Source organism: Pelodiscus sinensis, chromosome 1, assembly GCF_049634645.1.
Source record: "Pelodiscus sinensis isolate JC-2024 chromosome 1, ASM4963464v1, whole genome shotgun sequence".
NCBI classification, from domain to species: Eukaryota; Metazoa; Chordata; order Testudines; family Trionychidae; genus Pelodiscus; species Pelodiscus sinensis.
The window spans coordinates 90428132-90443477 of NC_134711.1; positions in this window are offsets into that span (position 1 = coordinate 90428132).

A 15346-nucleotide genomic window follows, 5' to 3' on the forward strand; every position below is an offset into this window, starting at 1 on the left:
TAATATGGCTGCAGACAAGGGCTTTAGGCTTTATAATATGGTTACAGGGAAAGGCCTTATCCTTGCAGGTAGAGATGGACAAACAAATAGTGGTGAGGACAAGCTAACAGTGAAACAATCATGGGCTTCTTATGCAGACAGTTATGCAGATAATTAGTCCCATTAACGTCCATGGGATTGCTTGCATGAAGTTCAGCACCTGCATGACTGGAGCAATGGATGCTGAACATTCTCCAGAAATGATATATTACAACTGAGTTGAGAGCTTGAGAATTCCAGTTTTGGGAAGGGCTGCTTGCTATGCCCCTGCCTGTGCTGTACCTTCCTACTAGGGAAATAGAAGCTTTTATTATTCCAGTCTAGAAGTTGGTACCTTTTGCTAGCATGAAATCACTTAACATTTTGAAATAGCACTACAGAGAAGAACTCTTCTGCTGCTCATGTTCTTTTTTAGAGTTAATTTCCCAGCAGGTTATTTTCTTTTTCTGTACCAGTCTGCCACCAAATTTGCCATTTTGTATATGGCTATATGAAATCTCTTTATTCATGCACAAGCTAATCCTCTATATTCAGATAAGGGTCCCACATGAAAGCAAGAGTAAATTCACAATTTCATCTTATGGTTTACTAGAAGATTTACCTGACATTGCTCAGGTCCTTAATTCATTTTTTTGTTAAATAAAATGAAAATGTACCTGCTTCGTTTGAATCATTGCTATGGGGTAGAGCTGGGGATGAAAGATTCAGTACGCAGGCTGCCAGGGGACTATACCAGCCCTCTCTCTCTGCAGCAGCTTGGGGTCAGGTGAGAAGCATCTTTTTATGGCCACTGCAGCTCTAGTGGGCCCAGTCAGGGGAGGGATGCATATCCCCCAGCAGGGCAGGGCAGGGCAGGGCAGGGCAGGTTCACTAGCTCTCTGTGCTCCTTGTCCAAAGTGAGGAATACCGCAAACTGTGTACTTTCCCCTCATTCCCTGATGAAGGGGAACGGCCAGCAATGTTCCTATGTGAATTGATGTGGGGAGCTTCAGCCCTCCCCTCTCCCCCCAAGAGTGCTGGTGTACGGCTATGACAGTCCTGGATGGGGGAGAGATGTGCCCATAGCCTGTCTCTTTTACCTGTTTATTGATTCTGTCTCTTTTCTGTATGGTTTTTGTGAAGCAATCCCATTCCAGGCACATCCCATTTTCCTGGGGCCACCAAACCCTGACCTTGCTTTAAGTTATGATAAGAGAAGCTGTATAACAAATTTGGTGATCCTGACTCTTACCGTTTAAGAGGAGTTCTTGAACAGACAGACACACATATAGACAAACTCTCTCAAATACAGTAATTTCTCATTTAACACTATAGTTGCGTTTCTGAAAATGTTCGTGCTAAGCGAAAACGTGCTATGCAGGGTCAATTTTCCCATTAACAATAATGGAAAAGGTGGGGGTTGCATTTCAGGTGGTGGTGGCAAAATCAATTTTTGTTGGTGCTCGGTCATCAACGTCAACATTAGATATCAAGCAACACAAGATAACTAGCAACACAAGTCACCACGGTTTGTTAAAACACAAAGATAAACATGTGAGTGAGAGGAGGAGTGCTGTGACCACGTGTATTCATCCTCTCATGCGTCTTGCCACTCTTTTCACCAACTTATACCACCACATGCAGTAGTTCACCACTTGATTATTTTCGTGTTATTTTGGGGACGGTGGTGTTATTAGAAAAACATTCCCTAAAAAAAAATCGTGCTATTGCGAAAACGTGTTAAACGGGTACATATTAAATGAGTAATTACTGTATGCAGTAGATATATTCTGCTTTACTTGATTTTCAAAGCCCCTTTTTCTGCCATCCAGTTTGTAAACATTAGAGGTGCTAAAGATTTCACTGTGAGGAAAGCTTTAGCCATCAGGTAGCACACTAAAAATATACTGTGTGGGGGATCATTTGGTAAAGTAAGCTTTGGGGCCAGGGGATGAAAAAAAAGGTGTGAGAACCTTCCAACATTTCCTATCCACAATAAACTTAGTTCAAATAAGTTACGAGCACTGACTTTTTGACTTTTCAGCCCAGTTGCTAGCAGATTGGATGGCCACAGCATGCAAACTACTTTTACTGTTGTAAATGAAGCAGACAACAAAAAAGGCTAAGGATTGAATGAAAGGGACACAGAGCCCAACTCCCCTCTTCTGTCACATACCTATATTGCATTGACAGGGTGTGAGATTGCAGTTAGACCTGACATGCCTGACTAACTGTAACTAGGTCAGGTCCTCGAACAGTGCCACTGAGCTCATGGCAGTGTGAACTAGCCTCACAAGTGATTACCCAGGGTTCCTGGCAAGTTTAGACATCCTGCACTGACACTGGTGTTGGCACAGCTTCTCTGTTCCAGTAACAAAGCTGGGTTTAGTTTAGCTAGTTCACATGTATTTGCTTGGGCTGCTATCACACCCTGGCTGTATCTAGACTGGCCAGTTTTTCCAGAAAATCAGCCGCTTTTCCGGAAAAACTTGCCAGCTGTTTACACTGGCCGCTTGAATTTCCGCAAAAGCACTGACTTCCTACTGTAAGAAATCAGTGCTTCTTGTGGAAATACTATTCTGCTCCCGTTCAGGCAAAAGTCCCTTTTGCGCAAAGCTTTTGCGCAAAAGGGCCAGTGGAGACAGCTCAGATTTGTTTTCCGCAAAAAAGCTCCGATCGCAAAAATGACGATCAGGGCTTTTTTGCGGAAAAGCACGTCTAGATTGGCATGGACGCTTTTCTGCAAAAAGTGCTTTAGGGTTAGGGCTTTTGCGGAAAAGCGTCCATGCCAATCTAGACACTCTGTTCCGAAAATTCTTTTAACGGAAAACTTTTCCGTTAAAAGCATTTCCGGAAAATCATGCCAATCTAGATGCAGCCCCTGTGACTGCAGTAAGGTATAGAGCAGCAATTAGGGTTACCAGGTGTCCTGTATTGACCCAGATAGTCCAGTATTTTCACCTCCTGTCTGGAAAAAAAAACTTCAGAAAATACCGGACACCTAAAATGTCCGGTATTTTCTGATTTTTCTTCCCTGCCAGAAGGCGAAAATACCGGATACCTGGCAACCCTACACACACTCAGCAACTGGGCCCGTTTACCTGGTTCTGCAAGGAAGCTGCCTTCTGGCTCCGATCAAGAAAACAAGATAGCCACCAGCAAAAAGCCTAAAGACTTTTCTTAAAGGGGCCATGCTGTTTGAATGCTGTTGTTTTTCAACAACTTTGGTCTCCCTCCCCCCCTTTTTTTCTCTCAACAGAATTTTTTCCCTGGGGTGTGTGTGTGTGTGATCATTCGGTGTTTTTGGTTAAACCATCTGGCAATCCTAGCAGCAATGGGCAACTCTAGCTAGTGAGTGGGCCACATGTCTGGCCCTCCTTCATCTCAGTGGCTTGCAAGATTATCACAATAACAATGGTTTTCCGAGATAGGATAATTTTGCTAACTGCGCTCGCGTACCTACTTATATCCTGTGCACTTATATTCCTGCTATCTCAGCTCATGTTCTCCTTTCTGGTCCTACTGCTGGCTCAGAAGGAGGGAGGGGCGTGGAGAGAGAAAAGCCTCATTTTGAATTGGGCTAGTAAGACTGCAAATCCAAGCAGAGCTACAAGAACTGCTTTCTGAATCTTACTTGAGAGAACTCTTCTGGGTGGTTTGCTACTTAGCTACATATGCATGAAGCAACTCACGGTAGGCAAGATTTATTAACATGATAAGTAGGGTTTAGTGCCGTAGATTTGGGAAACTCCTCCCAGCCAAGCCTACATTTAGCTCTAGTTTATATTCCTGGCCTGGTTCCAAAATGTTTTTTTTCCATGGTCAATAAGCTAACCTTACAGGGACACATTGCCTTCTCCCTCAATTCCCATTATATTGCTTTAAATCTCCTTCAAACACCTCCCACATCTGGTCTTGTTGCTCAAGCTTAATTGCTTCACTTTTCTGCAGTGTAATGCAGGTTATGTATTAGTTCAAAATATGACACCTTATATTTAGCATTAATTGTAATTGTGTTTGCCCATAGCATACATCTTCCTTGCCAGTCCCTCTGTAATTTCAGTCCCTAAATAGCCTATCTCATGATATATTATTAGATAAATTTCCCAGTGGTTTTTCCTTATAGCAATTTATGTCACAAATTCTAGTAATAAGACTTTGGTGCTTGCTTCTGTCTATGTAATCCTCATTTGCTGCCTTCTCTTTTTTAAAATGTCTATTTTTTTCTCCACCTCCAACAATGATAATCAGTGTCCAAGATTAAACTTTTGGTATAGATTAAGTTAAGAAAAGTGGATGACTCAAGGGCTTAGGGATGCAGTATGGAAATTTTCATCTCTAGGTATCTATCCAGGCTTCTAAAGTTATTACCATCTGTCAGCAGCTCCCTAGTCTGAGTTTTGAGAATGGAGAGACTGTCAATTCAGTTCCCAGTAGGCAAGTAGGTGCCTGCATCACCATAAACACTCTGCCTGTTGTTAGTCTCAGAGACCCCAAGGGCTGAATAGGCAATAGAGACTGCTCTTCCTTTTCACTGTGCTCTCCAGGGCAGGGTTGGGATTCAAAGACTAGATCAGGAGAAGGAATCTTACATATGCAACTGACTACACTATACTTGTCCTGAAAATAATGATTTCAATTTGAAAGGGCTGCAAAGCCAGCATGAAATTCACCACAGTCATGGGATCATCAAGTTGCATTATAGTTGTATCCAAGTTCAGGGCAAAGTGGCAGAGCTAGGACAAAAATTTTAAACAAGGTGGTTTCAAGGTGAGAGTAAAAAAGCACCTAGCTTGCTTCACCACTCTCCTTCCAGCATCCTGAGAGCTCTAGGCAATGAAAGCCTTCCGCAGCAACCTGAAAGATTTTGAACAGGAGGGAGAAGTGCTGTGAAAACCTCTGCCTGCCATACTGCACAACCTCAGGGAGAAAACCTGAGTGCTGACTTGGAGGCTACATCTAGACTGGCATGATTTTCCACAAATGCTTTTAACGGAAAAGTTTTCCGTTAAAAGCATTTGCGGAAAAGAGCATCTAGATTGGCATGGACGCTTTTCCGCAAAAGCACTTTTTGTGGAAAAGCGTCCGTGCCAATCTAGACGCTCTTTTCCGCAAAAAAGTCCCGATTGCCATTTTCGCGATCCAGGCTTTTTTGCACAAAACAAATCTGAGCTGTCTACATTGGCCCTTTTGCGCAAAAGGACTTTTGCCCGAATGGAAGCAGCATAGTATTTCCGCAAGAAGCACTGATTTCAGACAGTAGGAAGTCAGTGTTCTTGCAGAAATTCAAGCGGCCAGTGTAGAAAGCTGGCAAGTTTTTCCACAAAAGCAGCTGATTTTTCAGAAAAACTTGCCAGTCTAGACACAACCAGGGTGTATCTACAGGGCAGGGCTTAACTTGAAATAAGCTATGCAAATTGAACTACGTCATCTTATTTCAAAATAGGGAGCATTTACACAGCACTTATTTCAACATAGAGCACTCTTCCTCTGACTTCCCTTACTCCTTGTTCAGTAGTGATAGAAATGTAGCCGTGTTAGTCTGGGGTAGTTGAAGCAAAATGCAGGACAATGTAGCACTTTAAAGACTAACAAGATGGTTTATTAGATGATGAGCTTTCGTGGGCCAGACCCACTTCCTCAGATCAAATAGTGGAAGAAAGTAGTCACAACCATATATACCAAAGGATACAATTTAAAAAAAATGAACAAATATGAAAAGGACAAATCACATTGCAGAACAGAAGGGGGATGCGGGGGGGTGGGAAGGGGGAGGAAGGAAGGTAAGTGTCTGTGAATTGCTGATATTAAAGGTAGGGAGAGTGGGATGTTTGTGAGTTAATGGTATTACAGGTGATAATTGGGGAAACTGTCTTGGTAATGGGTGAGAAAGTTCAAAGACTTGTTAAGTCCTTGTTGGTAAGTGTCGAATTTTAACATGAATGACAGTTCAGAGGATTCCCTTTCAAGTGCAGATGTAAAAGGTCTTTGTAGCAGAATGCAGGTGGCTAAGTCATTTAGAGAGTGTCCTTTCTGGTTAAAGTGGCAAGAAACTGTTTTCTCTTTGTGATCTTGTCTGATATCTGTTTTGTGGGCATTAATCCTTTGGCGAAGTGTCTGAGATGTTTGTCCAATGTACATAGCAGACGGACACTTTCGGCACATGATAGCGTAGATTATATTTCTGGATGTGCAGGAATATGTGTTCTTGATCTTATAACTCACTTGGTTAGGTCCAATAATGGTATCAGCAGAATGAATATGTGGACAAAGCTGGCAACGGGGTTTGTTGCAAGGGAAGGTACCAGGGTTGGTATTAGTGTGGTATGTCCTGTGGTGGTTGGTAAGAATCATCTTGAGGTTAGGTGGTTGTCTATAGGAGACTATGGGTCTGTCTCCCAGAGCCTCTTTGAGTATGGTATCCTGTTCCAATATAGGCTGTAGTTTATTGATAATGTGTTGGACAGGTTTAAGTTGGGGGTTGTAGGTGATGACAAGTGGTGTTCTATTGTTGGTTTTCTTGGGTCTGTCTTGGAGTAGATGGTTTCTAGGTATTCGTCTGGCTCTTTCAATTTGCTTTTTTGTTTCTCTGGGTGGGTAGTTGAGATTTATAAATGCTTGGTAGAGATCCTGAAGCTTCTGGTCTCTGTCAGTGGGGTTAGAGCAGATGCGGTTGTATCGAAGGGCTTGGCTATAGACGATGGATCGTGTGGTGTGTTCTGGATGGGAGCTGGATGCATGTAGGTAACTGTATGAGTCAGTGGGTTTTCTGTAGAGAGTGATGTCTAATTTTCCATTGTTGATTTGTACGGTGGTGTCCAGAAAGTGGATCTCTCGTGTAGAATGGTCCAGGCTGAGGTTGATGGTGGGGTGTAGGTTGTTGAAATCTCTGTGGAATATCTCCAGTGTTTTTTGGCCATGCGTCCAGATCATAAAGATGTCATCGATGTACCGTAGGTAGAGGAGGGGTGAAAGGGGACGGGAGTTGAGGAAACGTTGTTCTAGGTCAGCCATAAAGATGTTAGCATACTGTGGGGCCATGCGTGTACCCATGGCTGTGCCGCTGATCTGGAGGTATAAGTTGTTCTCAAACCGGAAATAATTGTGGGTGAGAACAAAGTTACATAGGTCTGCTATCAGGTTGGCAGTAGTGTCCTCTGGGATAGTGTTTCTAATTGCTTGTAATCCGTCTTCATGTGGGATGTTGGTATATAGAGCTTCTACATCCATGGTGGCAAGGATGGTATTATTGGGGAGGTTATCGATGTTTTGTAGTTTCCTTAGGAAGTCAGTAGTGTCTCGGAGATAGCTGGGGGTATTGGTTACGAAGGGTTTGAGAAGAGTGTCTACATAGCTGGATAGACCAGTAGTGAGCGTGCCAATACCAGAGATGATGGGACGTCCGGGGTGCCCAGGTTTATGGATCTTGGGAAGTAGATAGAACAATCCTGGTCGGGGGTCAGAAGGTGATTCTGTGAGGATTTGTTCCCGAGTAGCTGTGGGGAGGCTTTTAAGGAGACAGTGTAGTTTCTTTTGGTAGTCCAAGGTGGGATCAGAGGGGAGAGGTTTGTAAAATGTGGTGTTCGAGAGTTGTCTGGTTGCCTCCTGGTTATAGTCGGCCTTATTCATAATGACCGCAGCACCCCCTTTGTCAGCTGGTTTGATTACAATGTCCACGTTGTTTTTGAGACTCTGGATGGCATGGTGTTCAGCGCGGCTAAGATTGTGTGTCGCTTGTTGTCGTTTGCGAATAATGTCAGTCTGTGCGTTGTTGCGGAAGCTGTGTATATAGAAATCCAGATTGTAATTCCGACCGTCAGGGGGAGTCCATATAGAATTATTTTTCCTTTGGTGTTGGTAGGGGGGATCTGGTAGGTCAGATTGATGTTCAGTGGTGGTTTGGAAATATTCTCGGAGACAGAGGCGGCGAAAAAAAGCCTCAAGGTCACCACAAAATTGTATCCAGTTTGTGGGGGACGTGGGGCAGAAAGAGAGACCCCGGGACAAGACAGACTCTTCTGCTGGATTGAGTTTGTAGCTGGAGAGGTTAACAATATTATCCGGTGGGTTGAGGCAGTTGCTGTTGTAGCCAGTGGTATGGAGCAGGTTAGAAAATTTATTGTCTTTTCTTTGTTGTAGGGAATAGAAGTGTGTATAGTAGATTTCTTGTCTGGTGGAACAAAAGTCTTGCAAGGTGTCAGTCGGTGTGGATGTTTGTCTTGAGATGAGACGATCTAAGTTAGAAATGTCATTCTTGATGGTTTTCTGTTTCTTGTATAAAATACTTATCAGGTGGTTTCTTAATTTCTTGGATAGTGTGAGGCAGAGTCTTTCACTGTAGTCAGTGAAGTACGTTGATCTTAGTGGATTGTTCACTTTCAGTCCTTTGGGTACGATGTCCATTTTCTTGCACTTGGATAGAAAGATGATGTCTGTCTGTATCTGTGCGAGTTTCTTCATATGGTTGATGGATTTCCATTCCAAACGGCTAAATGTAGTGCCTTGCATGTAGAATAGTGATAGAAATGTAGCCGTGTTAGTCTGGGGTAGTTGAAGCAAAATGCAGGACAATGTAGCACTTTAAAGACTAACAAGATGGTTTATTAGAGAGGGTTACAGGAGTCGGAGTAAAAAGTCCTCCAGCTTGACAGCATTTTGACGCTATTTCAAAATAACTATCTGCTGTGTAGACACAGATGAAGTTATTTCAGAATAGCACTAGTTATTTTGAAATAGTGTTGCAGTGTAGGTGTACCCTTAGAGAACTACTTCAGCTGAGTCACAGCCACCTTTATCTACATGTCTCTTGCCTTCATGGCCCAAGGGAAAATAAGGCTTCCCATTCACGTCCTTTGCTAATGCTGCACTGCAAAGAGCAAATGGGTAGGGAGGTCTTGTGCAGGGAAAAACAACAAAAATAAAGGATCCCAAGCCTATTTCCTCAGTTGTTCCCAAGATGGAATATTCCCATACAAGGATCAGGAGAACACAATAAGGTACCCTGCTCTTTCCCTCAGCTGCCCGCCCCTCCCCCGCCCCATGTAGAAGGCAAATAGTTGTACAAGTGCCCGGTGAGGCACAAGGCTGAAGCAGGGCTTCCTGGTCACTTGTTTGGCCATTCCTATGTAGGCAGTAGAAGAGTGGATCTCTCCTGAGGCACTGATCAAGGATTCAGGAATTGTATTAATTCCCAGCTCTGTAAAAGACATCCTGAGTGACCTTGGGCAAGCCATGTAGGCCCAGATGAAAATATATATATATATATTTAGGCATTACTGTGCTCAGTGTGGCAACTAACTAATTTAGGGGTCTTAAGCTTATCTTATAAAACGATTGAGGTATTTAGATGCCAAAATCCCATTGACAGGTGATAGGATTTAGACCCTTAAGTACCTAAATCAGGTTTTAAATTGATATTTAGGCCACTGTCGAGGGGCAAGCCCCTTCCACGGTCTAGAAATCCCCAAAGTCTGGGTTAGGGCTCCCTTTTTTCAGGGCCAACCCATCTCATAGACTCAGTTTATAATGAATGTCCCCCTTTCAGGGTACATATAGTCTTCCGGCCCAGTTCAAACCTCAGTCTCCTCTATCAGGTATATATATACACAGCCCTGCAGGCTTAGTCCCAAAGTGCAGTCCCCTCTCTCAGGGTATGTCTACACTACCCCGCTAGTTCGAACTAGCGGGGTAATGTATGCATACCGCACTTGCTAATGAAGCCCGGGATTTGAATTTCCCGGGCTTCATTAGCATAAGCGGGGAGCCGCCATTTTTAAATCCCCGCTGCTTCGAACCCCGTGTAGCGCGGCTACACGGGGCTCGAACTAGGTAGTTCGGACTAGGGTGCCTATTCCGAACTACCGGTACACCTCGTTTCACGAGGAGTACCGGTAGTTCGGAATAGGACCCTAGTCCGAACTACCTAGTTCGAGCCCCGTGTAGCCGCGCTACACGGGGTTCGAAGCAGCGGGGATTTAAAAATGGCGGCTCCCCGCTTATGCTAATGAAGCCCGGGAAATTCAAATCCCGGGCTTCATTAGCAAGTGCGGTATGCATACATTACCCCGCTAGTTCGAACTAGCGGGGTAGTGTAGACATACCCTCAGGGGGTATGTCTACACTACAGCACTAGTTCGAACTAGCGTTTTGCTAATTCGAACTAGCGCGTCCACATTAAGTGGATCCTGATCAGAGGTTAAGGATGGCCGGAAGCAGTGCCGGCAGGGCATCAGAAGAGGACTTAGAGCGTGGAGATGCTGTCTCAGGCTAGCCGAGGGCTGTGCTTAAAGGGTCCCGACCCCCACCCCGGACAGACAGTTCTCAGGGGTGCCCCGCTTGCAAAGCAGTCCTGGCTTGGATTGCCCGGAGTACCCACACTGGGCACATCACAACACTTGGCCATCAGACCGGCTGCACTTGCCGTAGGCTGCCATCTGGGGAGGGGGCAATTAGGGGGCTGCAGGAGAGTTTCCACCCCCAGAAGCCCACAGAGCCAGCCCAGTCCTCCCCATCGGGGGCGCGTACCCCATTCCTCCCTCACCTCCTTCCACTTACCCTTCCCTAGCCCCTCTTCTTGATGTACAAAATAAAGATAACGTGTCTTCCAAAATGGAATCTGTCTTTATTGAACAAAACTGAGGGAGACTGGGAAAAGGAGGTGGGAGAGGGGAAGAGAGAAGCTGGGAGAGGGGAGGGCAACTACAATGATCAGGGGTTGGGAACAGGTCCCATATGAAGAGAGGCTAAAGAGACTGGGACTTTTCAGCTTAGAAAAGAGGAGACGGAAGGGGGACAGAAGAGAGGTCTCTAAAAGCAGGAGTTGGGTGGAGAGGGTGCATACAGAAAAGTTCTTCATTAGTTTCCATAAAGAAGGACTAGAGGACACCAAAGTAAAGGAATGGTTAGCAGGCTTCAAACTAGTAACAGAAAGTTGTTCTTCACAAAGCAAAGAGTCAACCTGTGGAACTCATTGCTGCAGGAGGCTGTGAAGGCTAGAACTGGAACAGAGTTTAAAGGGAAGTGAGATCAAGTCATGGAGGTTGGGTCCATGGAGTGCTATTAGCCAGGGGGTAGGAGTGGTGTCCCTGCCCAAGGTTTGTGGAAGGCTGGAGAGGGATGGCACGAGACAAATGGCTTGGTCACTGTCTTCGGTCCATCCCCTCCAGGGTCCCTAGGGTTGGCCGCTGTCGGCAGACAGGCTACTGGGCTAGATGGACCTTTGGTCTGACCCCGGACGGCCATTGTAAGCTCAGGGCTCAGGGTCGGGGGTCTCAGTGGACCACCTTGATTTTCATGCACACCTGCTCCTGGGTGGCCAGGCTGGCAGCTCTCCTGCTCTAGACGGCCACTTTCCTGTGCCTAGTGCGGAGGTCATGGACGAGGTTCACGATGTCCGCACTAGCCCAGGCGGGTGCCCGCCTCTTGCGGTCCCGGGCAAGCTCCCGGGAGCCGCCAGCCTGGTCCCGGGAAGAGGGGGAGGGCTGGGGGGCATCGGGTGGGTGGCTCGATCCGTGCCAGGTGCAGGGTCTGCTGGCTGTGTGCTGGCAGGCTTGCACCTGGCACGGGCACCGTAGCCAGCCCGTGCCCATTTAAGGGGTCCGGGGCCGGGAGGGGGGCAGACGAGTTTCCCTGGTGTTGGCCAGAGTGGCCACCAGGGAATCCTGGGGAGGGCTAGCCTCCCACTAGTTCGAATTAAGGGTCTACACAGCCCTTAATTCGAACTAGCTAGTTCGAACTAGGCTTAATCCTCGTGGAATGAGGATTACCTAGTTCGAACTAAGCGCTCTGTTAGTTCGAATTAAATTCAAACTAATGGAGCGCTAGTGTAGCGCCTATGAAAGTTAGTTCGAACTAACTTTGTAGTGTAGACGTACCCAGGGTCACTAGGGCCTAGAGGCCTAGTCCACAGGGACACCTCTCAAAGTGCCCAGGAGCGAGGTTACCATGGGGTGGGGAGGTAGGGGGACGTGGGCCCTCCCACTCCACCGAGTCCCAGCTCAGGGCCCTGTTGGCAGTGGAGGATTCCACTGCCTGCTCAGCAGGGATGCCTGCTGAAATGCGCTGAGTTCCTGGATGACAATCCTCCACTCTGGGCCACTTCCTACCATTCCCAGCACACTGCTCAGCTCTCGGGGCATCGTTCAGCAAGTCAGAGCCTCCCTGGCCGGGGCAGTTGTTGGGACTGTGGCTGCCGTGGCAGAGGCTGTTGCTATAGCTAAGGTGGCTGTGGCTGCCGGAGGGGGGGCTGCTGCAAAGGCTGCTCAGGAGCTCTGGCCTGAGCGCCTTCCCCTCCAGCGGCCAGCTCGCACTGCGTGGCTCCCTGGGCTTTTATACCATGGCTTCCTTGGGAGCATGCCCAGCAGTGCTGTGCGGGTGGGGCCTTTTCAGCCAGCTGGACCAGGGCAACTTCCTGCTCCTTAATTCAGGGTAGATACACCGTTACAGCTCCTAAATCCATTGGCTGTGTCTACACTGCTTCCCTTTTCCGTAAAAAAAGCACCAGTCTAGACGCGGATCTTTCGGAAAATAAAGCCTTTTCCGAAAGATCCCTTATCCCTATGATATTGCTTCATTTGCAATTGCGATATGTCTAATTTGCATCCCTATCAGAGGGATAAGGGATCTTTCGGAAAAGGCTTTATTTTCTGAAAGATCCGCGTCTAGACTGGTGCTTTTTTCCGGCAAAGCTCCCCAATTGTGACACCGAAGGCTTCTACAGGAAAAAAACAGGTAAGGGCTGGGGAGGAGCCAGGAGAGACACCTCTGGGGCTGGTGCTGCCTGGTCGGTCCATGGATGCCAGATGGAGTCTGAGCAGTGAGCCCTTCAAGTGTAGGGCATTGGCAGGGAGCCAGCGAACAGCTGCCAAGACACAGCATTGGATTGGCTGGCGATCAGCCCAACACGACACCAACCTCTGGCCAGCCACTAGCCTGGCCGGACTTATGTCCTGTGGGCTCCCCCAGCAGACAGTATATAGTGTGAGCCCGAAGTGAAGTCAGCCCTCATTGGGGGTACGTCTAAACTACATGCCTCTGTTGGCAGAGGCATGTAGATTTGTTTGTTCAGCAAAGGCAAATGAAGCCGCGATTTAAATGATCGCGGCTTCATTTACATTTACATGGCTGCCGCGCTGAGCCGACAAACAGCTGATCAGCTGTTTGTCGGCTCGCACGTTAGTCTGGACGTTCCCCCTGTCGACATCAAAGCCCTTTGTCGGCAGCCCCGGTAAACCTCATCCCACGAGGAATGTAGTCTAGACACAGCCTGGAAGCCCTCTGCCCTTCACAGAAATGCAGCCTCTTGCAGGCACCAGTGTACATAGAGCCTTGGGGCCACATTACAAAAGCGTTCAGCTCTGAACTGCTCCATGCAAGCATCTGTGTGACGTGGGCAGAGTTCTGGGGGCTCTGAGCAGCCACATACAGGAGGGCAGGGCAGGCAGTGACATAATCTGGATTGCACCCCAAAATATCACCAGCACTGCAGAAAAGGGTTACAAGCATGATTTGGGGCCTGCAATGAATGCCTCACAGTAGGAGACTGGAGAAGATCGATAGGTTCAGTTTAGCAAAGAGTGGAGTGTGTTAGTAGGGGGCATTATCAGCAGATCTAGAGAAGTGATTATTTCCATTTATTTGGCACTAGTGAGACCACATCTGGAGTAATGCATCCAGTTCTGGGCCCCCCCATTGCAGAAAGGATGGGGACACACCGGAGAAAGTCCAGTAGAGGGAAACAAAAATGATTAGGGGGCTGAAGTACATGACTTATGAGCAGGGGCAGATGATGATTTTGCGGGGCCCCGGGCAGCACAATTTTGCAGGGCCCCCCCTTTGACACGGCGCATGAGCGGGGCTTCTTGAAGCACGGGGCGTGGGGCGGCCACCCCACTTGCCCTGCCCTATATCCACTGCTTATGAGGAATCATATGACACTCTTTACTTCCACTTGTGTCATCTTGACCCCAGCAGTACTACCCTCAGGGGTGGGACTTCCTGTGGCAGGTGGTTGGAGCCTAAAGGGTCAGGGGGCATGATTAACATTTGATTGATGGTAGGACCCTTATATCATGTGTCCCCATTTTTGGTTCGGAAAATATGGTCACCATATATCTAGGACCCCAAAGACAAGGACCAGGAGTTCAATGTTTGTGTCAGCTTTTCTCAAACTATGGTTCCCGACCCCCCGGGGGGTCGTGAGCAACTTAGAGGGGGATCACAAATTAGAGGGGGGTCGCAAACAATGGAGAGGCTGCTTGCAGCAATGGAGAAGAGGGTCACGAGCAACTGAGAGGGGGGTCGCGGTATCACAAGTTTGAGAACCCCTGGTTTATGTGATAAGTAAGTAGGAGTTAATGGAGGTATTCTAAGAGGGAAATGATACGGTCAGACTGATGGGGGAGGAAGATCATTTTACTAATGATATATAATAGTAGGAGTGAAGGGGGAGCAATGTGGATGTCAGAGTGGCCAAGGCTGTAGAAATCAAGACTAGGGTTGTCAGATGTTCGGTTTTGAACCAGACAGTCCGGTGTTTGAGCTTCCTGTCCGGGAAACAAATTGAGAAAATATCGGACATATAAATGTCTGGTATTTTCTAATTAAGTAAGTTTTATTATTATCATGAGTATAAGTACGTAGTTGCATACTGCCTGGCTGGTAGACACGCTCACACTGCATGAGTGTGTCTACCAGCCAGGCAGTACGCAACTATGCAGTAGAGAGGAGGGGGGCAGGATGGAATCCCCGGGGCCGGACTTGCCCGTGCGCCCCTCCAGGACTGTACGCGGGACTGGCAGCATCCCAAGATCTGCGTTTGCCCAGGCCAGCCCTGCTCCCCACCAGCTGCTTCCCCCAGCCAGCCCTGCTCCCCCCAACCTCTTCCCGGCCAGCCCTGCTTCCCACCAGCTGGTTCCCCCCTCCCAATCTCCCCTGGCCAGGCCCGCTCTCCTCCCAACCCCCTCCCAGCCAGCCCTGTTTCTCTCCTGGCTGGTTCCTTCCCTCGATCTGAGATCAAGTGTGTCCGATATTTTTTTGAAAGCATCTGGTAACCCTAATCAAGACAGAAGATTATCAGGGCACATGATGTGGAAGTTGGTTTTCAGGATGAAGAGGTAGTGTCAGAGCCTCAAAATGCTGGAGGAAAAAACAGTAAGAATATGACATAGTCTGGATGGGTGGGGAAAGGAGTCAAAAAGTGAGCGTTAGGTTACAACTCTAGACAACAAACTGTGGATGGTGATATCAAGAATACCAGATACAGGGGTGTTTTGTAAGGAAAGAAAAAAGATTCATTCCAGAGATAACATTGGAGAGAGAAGCTAAAATA